Source organism: Vidua macroura, chromosome 1 (assembly GCF_024509145.1).
Source record: "Vidua macroura isolate BioBank_ID:100142 chromosome 1, ASM2450914v1, whole genome shotgun sequence".
Classification (NCBI taxonomy): Eukaryota; Metazoa; Chordata; class Aves; order Passeriformes; family Viduidae; genus Vidua; species Vidua macroura.
Window position 1 is genome coordinate 102,529,302 of NC_071571.1, and position 17,863 is coordinate 102,547,164.

The window sequence follows — 17,863 nt, forward strand, 5'->3', positions numbered from 1 at the left end:
CTGCCGCTGCATGCCGCTGCCAGCTCCCAGTATCCACACAGGCCAGCACAGGGGTACTGCAGTTGGATTTGTCCATAAAAACAGCCTACACTCCTTCCCCATGATGTCACCTGACTACACAAGTGGCTGTTCAAACTCCCGCTTCCACACTTCAGGGACAGGTACTGCTCTGCTGCCTTTTCTCCCCTACCACTAATAATCCTCTCTGCCAAAGCATACATTCAAATGTGTGGAAGTGATGAAACAGCTGGGCACGGCAAAGAGCTAGAGCTAGGCAGCCTAGCCCTCAAGGGCAAACTGACCCTGGCGAGGGGGTGCTAGGAAATCCCAAGATAAGTCTGTGAAAGTAGCCTTCAAGCAGGATTTGGTGCCCAGCCTGTTCATCTTTAGATGTTACTGCCCCTTTGAGCAGGATGAGTATCAACACAGGGGGTGGGGGACCTTTGTCATGCAGCAGGAATGTTAACATCCTCCAGACTTAAACGGCGCCATCTGAAGAGCAGTTAATATTCTGAACTTAATTTTTCATGTGTACATCATGAGGTCCTAATAAAAATGTTGAAAACTGTCTTTGTTGTCCTCCGGTCCCTACAGGACTCACTTCTCCTTTGGCATTTCTCATTGTTGTCATCTGTAGACAACAAGATTGTTGTTAAAGTTATGGTACCAGCTTTACAAAATGAAAAGGATTTTTTTTAAAAAAAGAGAGGGGAGAAAAAAAAAAAAGAGATGAAACAAAACAAAACCAGAAGGAATATGGGGAGGGGGAAGTGGGGGAAGAGAAATGTGCCAGGAAGCAATATAAAAAAAGCAGGGACTTTTGATGTTTTCTTTTCCTGCCTCCTTCATTCTTGGCTGAATTATAGGGTGTAGCATAGTATTTTCAGAGCATCTTTTACAAACTTTATTTAGTTCAGTGATTCACATTTCCCGAGCAAGGTTAACCAAAGGGAGGGGTGTTTCTCCCTTTGCCCCTAACTGTTCCCCAAATTTCAAATAAATTGTATCACATTGTTAAAAAGAATTGTCAGAAATTAACTTTTCCTGATCTCCTCCAATGGCATTGTTTTCCCTAACAATGTGCAGGATGGTTCATTACTTATTCACTTTAGAGAGTAATTTAAAAATACTTCACACAGCCTTGAGCCTCAGACTTTGATAAGATATAGATAAGCACATGGTTAAGATTGAGAACTTCATAGTCACTGCTCTCTTAAGCCTCTCATTTTCTTCTAAACACACATGCCTAGTCTGAAAAAGCAGAAGGTTACATATGTAAGTCAGCTGACTTTCTTCCATGGACAGAGTTGAGCACTCTCTAGGAAAAGCTGGAGCTGAAATCAGATGCCCAGAGAAGACATCAGAACTTATCTGGGACTTCTAAGCCTACACTGACAGCACCTGAACCTCCAGGCTCCAGGAATTCCCCTGAGCAGCATAGGCTGCAAGCTGATGCCGTGCTTGCCTTTCTGTGATCACCAAGACCATAAAAGTGCCAGAGTGATGAGCTCTTGTCAGCTGGCAGAATTTATTTCCTCTATTTCCTATGCAATACCTGTACAGCACTTGCAGCTCGACCCCCAACCCATGACCCCTGCAACTGGGAGAACATCTCCAAGAATTCATGCAAGGCTGTATGAGGGGCTTGCAGACACTTCGTTAGTTCTGTCCAATCTGTGCACGGCTTCTCATCATTTCTGGCTATGCATTAGAGAGAACAGCAGCGGCCACATCAGGGCTCCAGGAGAGGGAACACATGTACAGATACTCAGTTAAAGCAACAAGAAGTTAAGTGCATAAAGCATGACAGGCAAAGCAGCCCTGTCAGTAAGAGAAAAAACTTGAAAAACTCTGTGTCCATCAAGGAATAGCTGAATTATTAAAAAAAAAAAAAAAAAAAAATCAGCATAGGAAAATTTTACCCTTTCCTGCTTCCTTTTCTCTGGCTCAAAGAAGCTTCTACTGTCCCCACAAGAAACAACTGTAAGGTCAGATTTCTTTGAAAGGAACAGAGAGGAGAGCCTCTGGTTTCTTTCCAAAAAGCAATTTATTTTAGCTTCACCAAAGGTCAGGAAGCATAAATTGCAATGGATACTCTTCCCGTGTAGCCAAACATATTTCTAAGCAGAACCATGACGTTATAAGGAAACAAACAAGTAAATATAAGGAGGCCAAAGAAAAACCCAACCTGAAAACATTTCTGACTGTAGAATTATATCACTGTCACATTTTAATGTGGGGCCTGAAGGGGGGGGTGAGAAGTGGGAGATGTGACTTAGATAAGCATAGAGGATCAGTTTTGGAGGATAGTCACACATGAGAAGAAACATTCCAGCAGTGAATGAAACCCCACCAGCTTGGCTTTGTCTTGATTTTATATCACAATCCTTTATGCAACAACAGAAAATGTGCATCAGCCAGAAAACTCATAACTCTGGTGGAAAATGTTGAATGCACACAGCAATATAAGCAGTCTGTTATCTACAGTAAATGAGGTTTGTTTCGGTCCTTCAGCCCAACCTCCATGCTCCTAACAGCAGCATGTTTTGCTGTTTGGATGCTTTTATTCCCACATGGCTCCCTTCTAGTTACATGTAGCTCCATTTCAGCAAGGGATGGATGGAGGAAAAAAGCAAAGTATTACCTGAGGAACACTGCTTAGCTTGTAAACCAAGACTATCATACTTACTTTTATGGGCTTACTCCACTAGGTATTTAGTGGGTATATTCTCCAGCCAACAAAAATTAATGAGATGCAGATCCTACAAGGGGAAAAAACTACTGTATAGATTTATATTATTGCCTATTGATATCCCTAGTGCTAAGGAAGCCTAAGAAGTGGAAACAATATGGCTGTGTCTCCAGAGGGCCCTGTCTATTTACTTGTGCTTAACACTGAGCTGGATTTTCACTTGAGTCAGCACAGGCTCTTAGGAGCCCTGCCTGAACATTTGTGGAGGATGTCTACTGCCTGCCTGAAAATGGTCTGTGGCCAAGGAGGCCAAAGCCTTCTGCTCCAAGCACCAGGAAATGGAAACAGACTTTCTGGTTTATGCTCATACAGCACCCAACACGGGCCATCACAGACTATCTGTTTTCCATCCCATCAATATAGCAAAGCAATAATAACTGTCTTGCTGAGTTTCCAGGTAATAAAGGCAAACTTTTCTCCAGCTGTTATGGCCACTGACAGTTTATGTTAATCAAAGTGACACCAGCATAAAGTACTGGGCTGCCAGACTAGAAAGCATTTTACCCTCAGCTGTTTCTGATATGTTTGTGTGCACAGTTCAATTTACCATTAGGAAGGGCAAATAATGAGCCATCACTAATTTAAGGCTGGGTCCCTTAAGTAATAAATTGAAAGTCAATGTTTAAACAAAGAGACACAACTACAAATTCAGGATGACACTCTCCAGAAAAAGGGTCATTAGGTGGCAGAGGCCAGACAAACTTCATCTGCCCCCTAGGAGTTTTCTGCTGTACTTGAATGACCACCAAAGATACCATTTATCTTTACTGATCCCTGTTCCTAACCATACAAGGGTCTGAAGAAGTCAAGCCAGTTACTGGATGTAGGTGTGTGATACGTTCTACATGCCTTTTTTTGCAAACCATCACACGGACATGCAGCCTGGGACTGAGCAGCCCTGCATGCAACAAAGGATGTGTTTTTCACAGCAAGGCCCAGTGAAGAGAAAAGACTGTGGCTCTGTGACAATCTGAGGGATGGGAAGGGACCTAAAGTACACCAGTGGAGCCCTTCCAGTGCTGATTTGCAGAAATGAACATGGCCTGTGGCATCGCAGACCATCAGCAGTTTTTTCACCATCATTTGGGAATGAGGGGTGTGAAATACTGCTGAAGGATTCATAAAACCTTCTCCCTACCTCTCCCCTCCATAATCTTGGGGCAGAATGGTAAAAAATTGATTAGGATTTTCATCAGGTAAGACGATGCAGCCATATGGCTGTTTCTACTGATTTGAAGATAACTATCTGTATCAGAGCTGCTAGATGCTTGGATACACATATAATCTTCCAGTTTAAAAGACTATTTACTATTTTCTCCACCCCTTTAAGGTTTCTGTCAACACTGATAACTCCCATCTAGGACATGAAAACATTAAAATTGGTTCCACTTGGCAGTAATAAAATTATTTTTTAAGAACTTGTAAAACCTAAAAATCTCTTTTATTACACTCTTCCAGAAAAAAGACAGTAATGTTTCCTGATAGACAAGAAAGAACTGTTGTACCCTATGGAAAAAGGCATTTGAAAGACAGACTTATTTCCCCTAAAGAGCATTCAAAAGCAGACAATGGTCACAATAAAAAACCGGGGGAAAGCGTAATAATATATATTCTCCTAGGGTTTTGGTTCTGCTTCAAAAATGTAGAAGAGGATGGGAATTCACTGAGTGTCAGCATAATACAGTCAAAGTGATGGAATAAGTGCCTGGTACATAACCAAAACTCTTATTTTAGGATATGTCCAGATGCTTCTTGCTGTCCTGATGTATAGTTCTTAGAGCTATCCTTTTCTTCTCTGTACTTAGAGTAGTAACCTACACAGTCAGCTGTCTGGGTGAATGAAAAATAAGTCTTCATTCCAGAGCACACAGTTGTATGCAAATATTCCTATTAAAATCCCTGTCTCAAATTTAACCTCTCAGCAGTCCTGCAGACCAATATGTTCAGTCTCCTCTAAACTATAAAACCTAATGAGAAAATGCTCCCACAAGCTGTGTCTGACCTGAAGTAGAAGAGCTCAGTTAACCACAGGAACCTTGAATGTGCAAATGAAGAATCCTCCCTGCCAGATGCCGTTGCTCCTGACAAACCTCATCCTCAAACAGTGTCAAGCATATGCAGCCTGGTGGGTGAGTGCTGCAGGGGCAGGTGGCCTGGTTGGTATTTCACTTGGTTTTTTTCCTTTAATTTTTATAAGTTTGGTTTTTTAACTCCTTAGGCACTTTCAGAGAAATAGATGTAGAGACTGAGTGATTTTACAGGTTAAATGATAGGACAATTGCACCTAGAGCTATTTGTTGTTTCTTTTTTCTTCAACCTGCCTCACTTCAGTGCAACAACAGATATTCATGCACAGGAACAGGTCAGCAAGGGACAAACTTTGTCACTTGATGCCCTGATTCAGTGAAGAATTGTAGGACATATTTAGTTGCCAGCTTGTTTTGGCTATACATCTGCAGAAAAAAAGGTACAAGCTGAAGTGCCCTCCATAACTTGGTCACACCGCAGTGTAAAAATCATTATGGGAACTCCAATTCAAAGTAAAAATTAAGGGTTTGGTTTTAAAAGCCTAACCAGTGATGTGTTTGATGAGAAAATGAGAGCTGCCATGCCTAAATGAGCACATCTGGTCAACTTTATTTTTAACAGGACAAAGACTCTTTTCTCTGAGGCCAAAATACTAGGTCTTTAATCTTTTTCCATATTTCTCATGCTTATCACATATGAGCTTATCATAAAGATGTTTTTATCACTTCTTCCTTTTGATTAAAGGCTATGAGTAATGCTAGCCAATATCAATAACAATGCCCTAAAAATAAAATTATCATCAAACCAGAACCTTGCATGGAACAATGTTAGTCTCACTAGTCCCTCATGTATAGATCAGACAGTGCATTCAGAGGGAAAAAAAAAAAAAAAAAAAACAAACACTACATGTGAAGAGCAAGTCTCCAACTACATTATGTTTGGAGAGTATAATTCATCTTACAGACAGTGAAATTCTGGATGATCTTTATTTTACATTAATCACACGGTTAAATGGCTCAGGTATTAGGCAGGCAGGTTGGGGGAGGAGAAAGGGGGAAGAGAGAGAAGGGGGAAAAAGAAAAAGTTGGCTCAAAACTTCATTCTAAACAGAAACCAAATGTTAGTCACTTTGAAGTACAAAAAATTTTTAAATATTTGAGTCAAAAGAAGCAGTGAAAGTAATTAGTCTTACCACATATTCCGTGATTCTCAACCTAAAAATCAGTGCCACACATATGCATGTAAACATATAAACAGAAATACACATTGGTCCAAAATATGGGCAAGATGTCTCATCCACGAGAAAGATGAGACTACAACTAAACAAAAAAAAAAATCCCATAAAAGGCATTGATTGCCAACTAAGTTATTACAGACAATTGGGATGTATATGTGGTATGGTAATGGTAAGGACATTTAATCATCCTAAAGGAAACAACAATTGTGTTGTTTAATATGGCTTAATATGTACTTTAATATGGCTTAGAAAGATTATAAAATCCCAGTTCCATGTTATTCTACAAAGAACTAGTGTTTTCCCATAAATTATAGCAGATTTCAAGGAAAAACAGGTAATGGTAAAAGAATCAAAGACATACGAAAGTTTTCTGATTTAGAATGACATTGCTCATTATAAAGTATGTGGTGTTAATTTTCTTCTTCCTAAGACCATTTAAGGTACATGATGAAGGTACTTTTCCACATATACTGAAAAATCTTGTAAAATTGTGATCAACAACAGAAATAGTATTTGCAAATTGACTGAATTTTCATTAAGAGAATGAAATTAGGAAACAGTCCAAAGATACCGTTTCTGTCCTTCACTGCCACAATCAACTGCTGAAGAAAAGCTAGACTATAACAAAACTTTTAATACAAACATCCCCAGTTCATGTGGGCCTTCACACCAAAACCCTGTGCCAGCTACCACAAGGTAAGGCTCTGCATAATTCATTTTGTGTGAGAATTTTCCTTCTAACTTAACCTAACATCTCAGTTTCATACCTTAATAAGGCTCTTCAAGCAAGTGACAACCCATAAAATTACTTTTTTCAATATACTGGTTTGTCAGTTTTTTATGCACATCATACCTAGCAATTAATTTGTGTATGTGCATATTTATGTCCTGGAATTCACACACTGTGATGTTCTTTTACAGAGATTTTAGGGGGAAAAAAAAAAGACAAAAAGCATTAATAAAGTTAACCAAATGCTATGAATTATTCTGGTTTTGAACATGTTTGAGCAAGATAGAATGAGGCATTTGACCTGCTTTTGATCATTCACAAAATATTTCAATGAGGCATCTGATCTGCATGCGCTGTTGATTTCTTTTGAACAGTGACAAATCAAAACATGTGCAGAGCTAAAGCATATTCAGCTATGTGGAGGTTAATAAAATGTCCTGAACCTGGAATTCCTTCAACACATCTGAATTTAAGCCTTCTGTACATGTGTCTGCTTTGAGTGTATTTGAAGTTGGTGTTCATTAATGAATAAAATTGCTGGAAGATCTGCAAGTCTGCTCGGCACCAGCTATTTTTTTTTTTTTTTAATCCAATAATGACATCGGGATCTGTACATCTAGTCATGTTAATTGAACAGAATCACTGGAAAAACAGAGATAATATTAAAAAAAAAAAAAATAAATCCCCTGATTGTTCCTGACTACAAGCCAGGCAGATACCTGATTTGCTTTCTCTTTGGTGGAGTAGTGGTGCTTCAGTTCTGAATCAGCAGCATGGTACCTTCCAGGAAAACAAAAGCTATTTTCTGTTTTGACATCTTATATAACTGGGGTGTGTGGTCTAAATCCGAATTTTTAAAGGCAAATGCTTATTTTCATAAGAATTTTGGGTTCCCTCTTACCTGACTGAGCAGCTCATTTATCCTGCAAAAGTACTCGTGTCTCAGACCAGTTCCCACACTCTACCAGGTTTCCAGAGCTTCACATTGTACGTTCTAAACTGTGCCTCCTGCCCAAAAATCTCAGCTATAAATTGTAGCAAGAAGGTAGCACTTAAGGAGAGGGGAGATACTGGAACAAAATGAACAGCATGGGATGGAAAATCTCTGATATTCCTACAATTAAAATCTCTGTAGGAAAATCCCTGATCTTCCTACAATCTCTGAATTCCTACAATTCCTATATTCTGCATCCCAAAAAGGAAAAAGGTTCTTTTAAAACTACTATTGGAACCTCTGTCAAAAAAAATCATAATCTTTGCATGTGACTGACAATGAGCTACAATGCACATTTCATTTTTTCACCCTTGATTTGTTCCTTAAAACCGTTCTGCCCAATACACATAAAACTGAACAAATAAAATTTATAATAATCTTGCAAGTGTCCATAAGACTATGCATTGGCACCTGCCTAAAGATGAATTATAAACCTACAGATTTATGTTTCCCAGTTACTGTTTTCACAGTTTGATTTCACATGGGCAGCAGAAATGAGCACAACAGGAAAATTTCTCTATCCAGAGCACACAATGTGGCTCTGCATCAGGGCCAGCCCAGACCATCCACAGATACCCAGGTTTATCTCAGGGAGTACCCCTGTGCTTTTACAACCTCTCTGCCATGAAATACGGGGCCTTTCTCTCTTGACAAAGAAGAGTCGTTTGATTTATGGCCTGTGAAAATATGTTCTTGTTAAAGAAGATGTATTTGCAGCTCCAGACAGAAAGGAGCTGTTAGGACCAAGGGGTCATCTTGTTTCAAGAGAGACACACAAAGATCTCACAGATCAGAGCCTAATCTTGAAGATGTGTCTCTTAAGTGGCTGGCAGACTCCCTAGAGTAGTCCTACATTCAGTGGTCAGGAGATTTCACCCTTTCTTCTCAACTAGGGATTTAGCATCATTACTTACAACTGAAGGATTGCTGTTCTCCAGGTACCTCAGGATGCATACTAGAAACCTGAAGATGCATCAGGTTTTCAACAAGTGCATTTTGCCACCCCTGTAAGTGTGGCTGTCTGGGAGTCCATCACTCAGGTGCTCCATGTGCCAGCTGGGCTCCTTGCTGTGGGTGGGAAGGGCCTGCTGCAGAGCCCAGTTTTCTGGCACGGGGAAGAGAGGGGCTTGGGCATCCAAAGGGAACCTAGCGAGTGACCCTTTGTGAATGAATGAAATTAAGAGGGAGGCAAGCAGCTACCAGCAACCAGAGGTAGATCCTCAGGACTTGGATATTCCACAGTGATGGGGGAAAGGTTCTTGGCAGTGAGAACCTCCCTACCATAAGAAACCAAGAAGTAACCCAAACCCATCGTGTAAACCCCATCTCTGCATGCATGAGTCTTGGCTAACCCTCCGTGATCTGTTGCAGTAACCCTGCTTGGGTTGTTCACCCTTTCTGTGCCCCAGTTCTCCCTTCTGCTAAACCAGGGCAAAGTTACTGGCTTACCAATTGCCACAGGAAAGCAGTATCCTAGGAAAATATCAAGATAGACTTAACTAGACTTATAAATTATTTTGATATTCCCAGATGAAAGTTCCCTGCATGTGTAAAATTTTATTATTATTTCAGCTGCTCTCTTCCATAGCATAATTGCAAAAAAAAAAAAAAAAAAATACTTTAGAAAAGCCTCAGATTAAGCATAACACTTTTCTTGTTAATGACTAGCAAAACATTATACTTGTAACATATGGGACACAAGTGCTTGATTTCTGTTTAGGGCACCAGCATTTAAGAACTAAAGCAAGTTTCCCTCCATGTCTTACTGAAATCTGACATAATTTTCTCTTGGAAAATATGTGTTGGGGACTATCCGGCCGTGCTTCTTTGCAACTTACACAATTTCAAATATAATTTATATAGAGACTAACCTAAGGTCAATTATTATTACCATCTTGAAGAAGTGATTGTAAACTGGGAATAGCTTTTGCTTTAATCATTTCTTTTGCTCTACTAAGCAAAATAGAAATAGTTTGTAGTGAAAGATGTGTCTTCCAGTATAAGCATTCAATGTCAAAAGAAATCATAAGTTTAAAAATGATAGCTTTCAGCTGTTGCTCAGTAAGCAGTCAGTGTTTCTTCTCTTCTGGAAAGCTGATACTCCCTCTTCAGGGGAATTTAAATGAACAAAATAGGAATGGGAGAGTACAAGGGACTTAATGAGACTGCAGGCTGTCTCGTGATTCTCTGTGTAGGAGACGTTTAAGATCATGTTCACTACCCACAGCTGCCACATGCAGGTTATGCCTGAAGTGGCCATAGTTAGTCTCTGCTGGAACACACCATGGGGAAGTTTGGTGAAAGGCCCTGATTATGTGTGTACAGATGGACTTCTTCCAACACCATAGCTCAAAGGCAAGGTAAACCAAGAAGGGTCAATCAATCTTTAACAGAAAGCAGGAGGAGAAAGTTCAGGACAAGTTTTGCCATTCCTCCTGGAGAATATCCATGAGCCACAGTTAAAAACAAAAGACTTTTGCAAGAATTTGCTGGTACTTTTCAAAACCACATCAGATAGAAAATCCAGAACTACAGAAACACCAGGGTCAATCCTCAAATTCAATATGCCCATAACTGCATGGATTAAATAAAATAAGTCTATAGATAGTGTAGCAAGTTTTCCTACCCATAACACAGTATGCAAGCATCTGAAAGGAACCAAAAAAAAGGAAAAGTTGCCATACTATTTTCTGTTTTGGCCAGGAGAATGGAATTGCCAACACAAAGGCCTTCCTCTGCTTTGAAATGGAGGAGATGTGTAGTGTGATGACCCTTCATTACCTCCTCTTCTTGGCAACACTATTGCTTACCCACAGTTTGATAAAGCCATTTAAGGGCCAAATACTAATCCCAGTACACTCAGTGCACATTATTCCCTCCCTCAGCCCACAAGGCTGGAAAGAAGATATGCAGTGTACCCAGCTGGGACTGCGAACAGCTCATCACTGGATAGCAGCACTCATGCAGGGTCAGAATCTGGACTTCAGACTGAAAAACATGCAAAATTCCTCCAGTCCCTGTTGTTGCTGGCACCAAGCAACAGGTGGGTCACAATGATACCCATTTGAAAGCCTTGCTGCAAGAAGCTGCTCCACTTAGGCAGCTTTGTGATGCAGCAACTCATCAGCAAGCAGATTGCTCAAAAATACCATGCACAAGTTTTGCATACTGAAGGCACCCACTGTCTGATGCTTCTAAATGGGTCAAATGCCCAGAAACTGCCTTCTGAAAACCAGGCATCTTCTACACAGGAAGGTTCTCAGCTTTTACTGCAGATATCATGGTTTAGGAATCATACTCGCCAATTCACCCCCATGGGGACTCTCCCAAATCAGATGTTGCTCTTTTGCTTCCCCTTCCCACTGCAGCAGGATGGAGTTGAGAATTGGAGGCACAAAAGGTAAAGATCACATTTTAAATTACAGACATCATATTTTAAATTTCAAATACAAGCAGCCATGTTAACAAGAGAACATTCTGGACTACTTTCCATCCTAAATGTTTTTTTCATAGTCTGGATCAACCCAAAGGCAGTATCTGAGCTTACTGAGTTTGAGTCATATTATTGAAGACATTAAGCAAGGTGATCGATTTCCAGTCAAGAAGTTATGTCTCACTAATATCCCCATCTGTACATCAATCTCACTGCACTAAGAGTCCAGATTTTAAAAAAATAAAATAAATAAAAAGGGACTCAGACCCCACTGCTTCAGAGTGCTTTAAGCTAACCACAGACAAACACAGCAGGTTGCAGGCTTCTTTGGGAAAGGCCAGAAAGTATGGGATTTCTGTAAAAGGCAGTGCTGTAGGATAAGAGAAATTAATGGTATCCTGTCACTAATAGCTGAACAAAGTAGACAGGTACATTGGCATGCTGAGGAGATCTGATGCTTACAGCATGCCTGCCTAGAAGAAGCTCTGAAACATAGGGAGAGGAAATTGTAAATGAAGCAAAGAAATGGGGGGATGCAAAGCAAAGTGGTAGGAAGATAATTTTGACTGTGTTCCAAGTAGTAATTGGGTGTCCCACTAATGTTAGTCATACATTATCCAGAGGAGGAATTAACAACTATTTACTCAAGGATAAGTAGATCATGGCAGTCATCCTAAGGACTGTGATCCTATTGCCTGAAGGCAAGGGCTCAGTGCTGAGCAGACGTATACCTGCAGTCCATAAGTTTGTTTCAGTGAGCTTCACCACAGTAATAAGAGGATGTCTGCACACCTTTGTGTATTGTGACTGTTTGTACTTTACTCTCCCTGTGCCTCAGGAAAGGCACAGGGTACTGGCAGAACCAGCCATCTGCTCTTCGTCACAAGTAGCACAAACCTGAAAGACAAATCTGAAAAGCACAGAAATCAGTGCACTTCTAGCACCTTCCTAATCCCAAACTTGCTCCTTGTCCCTATTCCAAGTGCTGACATTTTCCAGCGTTGCCTCTTGTACTGAGCTGTCATCTGCTGAGCACCTAAATTGCTGTGACCAGGCAGCCAGTTGACCAAACTACAGAAAATATTAACAATAGCAATGCTTCTGTGAATTGCTGTGGAGCTGAGCTGATGGAGAGTTGGCTCTTGTGGCAGTTCTAGCCAGTTTTGCTTTGTCTGCAAGTCTATGACAGCAACATTAATAAGAAAAAGTCTGATTTTCTCAAGGACCCAAAGGTTCTCAAGGACCCAAATTATTTTATAACTAGTTTTTCTTAAAGCTTAGATCTCCACATTGATTTTGGTGACACAGGCTCATGAATATCTGCTTTACTTTGAAATAGGCCATTTTTTGCTTTTGAAATTGGGATGTGCTGAGGAACATTGCTGCAATGTCAGCATCTATGCAACAAATTAGACTTTGTGCCAGAAAATTATACGTTTACCCAAGAAAAACATGAGAGAGGGAGCAGGAGCAGTATAAGATTGGTCAACCTTATGTGAGTTTTAAAATCGTCATTTCTGCTGATGGTATTTGGACTGATCTGACTCTCACAATTTTCTGGAATCATTTCCTTAGAGACAAACTGATCTGTTTACAGTCATGTGACTCAGCTGGAAGCAGATAAACCAAACTAAAACCAGAAAGGTATGAAATATTCAAACTGCACTAAGTGGGCTCTGGCTTGAAGGATCTTAGCATGGCTGTGGCAAATATGTACTTTACATCCCAAGATCCTTTAACATGCTCTTTCGTTGGACACATAGGTTTGGAAATCCTTTACTTAGATGATGTCACAACAGAGTAGGTTACCACCAGCAGCAGCCACCCAGCACTTCCCAATGCTTCTCTATCCTGCCATGGAGCCAACTCTAACATGCTGTTCCTGGGCACACCACTCAGCTCTATTTCATCCCAAGCCAAAACAGCACTGAAGAGCAATAGCTGCTCATCTACATGTGGGTCAGGGCCAGTTTTTGCACAAGGTGAACCACCCCAATTCTCATCCCAGCAAAGCTCCTGGGGGCTGCCACGTGGCAGGATGTAGTTCCCCATGCACCGATTTGTGTGCACATGGACCTCAGCATGAAGCCAATACAGAATTCTTAAAATAAGGCCTAAATGTGAAGAGAAAAAAATCTGGCACATAATTCTTCATAACTTTCTATTGAACCCAGTAAAAAGCCAAATTGTCCAGCATTTAAATTCCAAGTATAGGAAGTACAATACTATTTGTAGCCAGCATTAAGTTACAGTGCATGTAAAAGCCACAGCAGCATGATATAGGCATAGACTGCAACAGAGCTTATCTAGCAAGTTCCAGCGTTGATAAGCTGAAAAAGCCATGTCCTGCCAAGAGCATGCTTTTAATTGGCTCCTCTGAATCACAGAACCACAATAGAAAAATACTTTAAAGGAAACAAACTATCACCACCATATGAAGATGTTCCATCCCAAGATATAACCACCTTGGTGTGAGCCTTCTTAAAAGGCCAGATGGAGCAGGATAGAACACGCAAACTGAATCGCTTTCCTACAGTTAATACCGATAAATCTGCAGATGAAATACTGGGAAAAGGAAGTGAGCTAAACCTCATTATTTAAACTCATGATTAGGAGTTTAAATGGTCAAGTTATATGCCTATTTTTATAGATGTCTGTCTTTATATATATGAACTGTTCTTTCTTCAGCTAAACTTTCCCACATGTGAAGTGTTTTGGATCAACAGTTATTGCAATAACCACGTTTTCTTTGAAACAACCTGAGCAAACTTCATATTGGGGCTTTTCTCTGTAGAGATTGTATTTTTAATGGCATCAAGTTTTTTATAGATTTTGTCATTTTCAAAAATGGTGACAACTACTGAAAGCACAAGTTATCAACAAAACTTTTATATTAAGCCAACTGAAACTCATGTAGTTGAATTGCCAATGAAAACAGCAAAAATATATCAATGTATCTTTTACTTTGAGAAACCTTAAATGGGGATGAGGAGTGGCAGAAGCAGCCCCAACTTGTACGGATTACCAGATCACTGCCTGCTACTGCGATTCTGCTTTTTTTCATGGGATACTCATAATTCCCAGTGACAGGGTTGGATTATGTGCATAGCATTCACATGGCTGCCAATCCCAGGATTATGTACATATTTATTTATGTCCCTACTACTTAACAAAGCTTTAAGGAAAGGATGTTCTACGAAGAAGTGCTGTCAGGAGAACACTTAAAGACAGGAAAACAGGGTAATTTTAGGTGTCTTTAATAAAAGATGGGCCTGATCTTACAAAATCCAGTCAGGATTTGTATAGACAGATCTGTGGCCAGTACATGGAATAAACCAGGCTCATCTACACCACATGCTGGCACCCCAAGCTAGATCCAGGCTGAGGAAGAATGTGCAAGCTCCATACAGAGACTTTGGACTGGAAATAATAGTACCTTGCAAACATAGGTAGGGGCCACTAGCTCAGGCACGGGGGTGATTTGTGTTTTTTGGCAAGGATTTTAAAGGCTTCTGATCAATTCACTAGTACAGTTCCCCAGTGGCCTCCTAAACATCTATACAGCCCAATCAAGGTGGGGAGGAAGGGGAGGAGCAGGGTGTATGAATGTAAATAGTACTCTGTAGATGAGAAGAGAGTAGGAAGTTCTTAAAATGTTATTTTCATCAGAAGTTAGGAGACATTACCTGGCATGGATTTTTCACAATCTACACACCAAGTACCCACTTCCTCTGATACTGGTAATTTATTCCTATTCCTCCTACCTACTGTTCTTCTCTCCTCTATTGCACAGACTGCATTGCTGTAAGTATCCTAATTTAGACTGGGAGTCCACAGTGAAATTTTTAAGAACTGGAAACCTCTTTCTGTCTTTTCATTGTCAAAGCAATTGTTCTCACCCCATTCTTAACCTGATGTTCCTGCTTCTAATTTTCAGATTAAGATTATCTTGGTGTCATGGTCTGACGCTGGCACAATGCCAGCACCCCCATGAAAATACACCTTCCCAACATAAATGCTGTGAGATGTTATCAGGAACAGAGCAGAGCAGGCCCAAGCTTAATAACAAAGGAAATAAAAAAACTTTTTTAAACTACTACTGTAAAAGACACACACACTAAATTCAGGATGAAGAACCTCCAAAACACTCCTCCTCCCACCCAATTTCCAAAACAACAACACTGAGACATCACCCGGGATTCCTGATCAAGTTGCCACCCTTCAGATAATCAATACTCAGTCCATCAAGGGAGAGAGGAGTCTCTCTTGCACCATTGACCCCCCCAGGAAACACAGTTGCCACCTCCTGTGTTTCCATGTCACACATGGCAACCACCCAGAGAAAAATCTGCCAGTGTGACACTCTCCTTTCCATGTCAGTGCTCTCACCACCGTGCATGGACAGACTGCTCATAGGGCTCCTTTAAGGATGCTTTGCCACGGACCCAAAGATACAACAGTTCAGCTTCTCATCTTGGGACTACAGTCCCCCCCACTTTCCCCTGGGGCTAAGGGTCCAGGAACAGAGATCATCTTCTTCCTGAAGACAGAGGGTATCACCACACCCTCCTCAGCTTTTCTCTCTTCTTGCCACTCCTTTTGCTGGTAGTTGCTGAAGCAGGTCTCTTTGGATCACCATTGCATCCCCCCAAAATGCAGTCTCTATTGCAGGAGAATTTGGTTCAGTCTATGGCTAACAAGAAAAGTCCAGCCACAAGCCACTCCATCTCCTTTCACTTAAAAATTTCTTCTTCTAACATCTCAGGTCCCGGACTGTCTCTCATCTACTTCAAATCAAGGAGGAGTAATATTCCAGGTACTGTCAAACTCTCTGTCTCTTTCCCTTAGTGGGGGGGGGGGGGGGGGAACAAAGGCATCTCCGTTTCTCTCCACCCTTCTGTCCGCAGGAGCTGGCTCAGTTCCAGTCCTTCAACCCCCTGGTCTACCTCGACCAGGCCGCATGGCTTCCCCTCCCCCACCCAGCCCGTGGCTGGGCAGGGGAGAGTCTGCACTCTCTGACCTGAACCAAAGAAACAGTTCCCTTGGGAGTTCTTGTTTTTAACCCCCTGTGTTCTCAGAGGCGTGTCCATACCTTCAGTGGTCAGTCCAAATGCCAATATCCAAACCTGACAACCGATTGGTTTGACTACCAACTTCCTGAAAAAATTCACTTCCACGTCAAACTACTTGGATAACCCAAAAAGCCTGTAATTTTATTGGCGTCTCCCCTTTAAGTTCTCTCCATTGTTCAATTGGGAAAAAAAAATCCTCTCTTCAAACTGCATCTCACTTAAATGTCTTTGAAGGGATTTAAGATGTTTTTGTACATAACTAGAAAATAGTCCTGAAAAATAGTATTAGTGACCCTTTACAGGATGTTACAAGAGACTGTCTGGAAAGCTGGCTGCTACAAGCCCTCAGTGCCACTTACACCTCACCCTGACAGCAGTGTTTGCTAGGCACAGATATTCAGAAGTATTTTTTTGATCTGTGTTAATATATTGCTAACTGCTCACCATGCTTCTCCAGGCTCCAAGAATTTGAAATACAGCTGTCTGCAGCAATAAAATAACTTTGGGCATAAAACACTAGTATCACCACATATACACATGTGAATGGTCCCAAAGTTTTGCAGTGCTGGGCCTTCAAAATCATGGTCTTGAGAACAAGCATTGCTTCCTCAGGTGAGCTGTTGACGCTATAAATAAAAGTATTTGCTGTCAAGCACCAGTGCTTCAATAGCAACATAAACAGTTTTCCATGTCTTAGAGTGTTTTATGATGGTCCATTGCAGATGGTACAAACTCCTCCAGGGTATAGTCACTGCAGATGGGAACCTCTGCAGAAAGAGGTAGGAGGTTACCTGCTCCCAGCCTTGTATTGTAGGCACAATAAAGAAGTCTAGATTAATCTCCCACTGCAGACAAAGCTGTGAAAGCCCCAGCATATCTGCTGTGGCTCCTCCTAGGCTTATTCTGTTCACAGCATCCTTGCAGCTTGGCTGCCTGGACTTAACATGCTTTGTATGTTTGCCCTTCTGTTTCCAGGAGCATATACTTAACTGTTATCGTCCTTGGATGCTTCAGGGACAACTCCTGGAACAGTTCCCAAAGTTGGTGCGTCATTGCTAATATCAGGCATTTTCTTTTCATAGGTATGGAGACAGCCACAGGGGATTCATAGCTATGTCCGACTCCAGTATTGTCTCTTTTTTACATGTGGCTTGTGCTGCCAAAAAATTATGGCAAGAGACCAATCTCACTCCAATACCAGCGAAAACGCAGCTAATTTCACACTGATTGCCAGCCCCAATTGACCAGAAGTCCAAGTTCTGTCTGAAACATTTTTAGACAAGAAAAAGCCACAACTGCCTACATGGGAAGGCTGCTGCATTAAGTAATTAAATTTACTCATTTGCACCTACTCATTTCAGGAAAGCCCAGCTAATTAAAAGTGTTTCTCTCAGGAGGCAGTTTTCAAGAACTAAGTCTTGATAGGCACTAAACATGATCTTCTGCCAGCTAAGGCAGAAGGGTGGCTTCCACCAGCCATGCACGCCTTGAAAAGCATTTGCTGTCTCAAGAACTCCAAAAGATAGTGCCAGAAACTGCAACATTTATCTACAGGTATTTTATCAGCATTCACAGGTAACACACAAGTGTGATGCTTTTATCTTGGGCAGGAAAGGA

General features: G+C 41.1%; 1 long non-coding RNA gene across 1 annotated transcript; it reads left to right on the forward strand.

The window, feature by feature from the left end:
- Positions 1-15,608: 15,608 nt before the first annotated feature.
- LOC128802629 (uncharacterized) lies at positions 15,609-17,541 on the forward strand. The gene is made up of 3 exons (XR_008435524.1): positions 15,609-15,727; positions 15,940-15,990; positions 17,329-17,541. It is a non-coding gene; the product is annotated as an uncharacterized LOC128802629 (long non-coding RNA).
- The last annotated feature ends 322 nt before the right edge of the window (positions 17,542-17,863 follow it).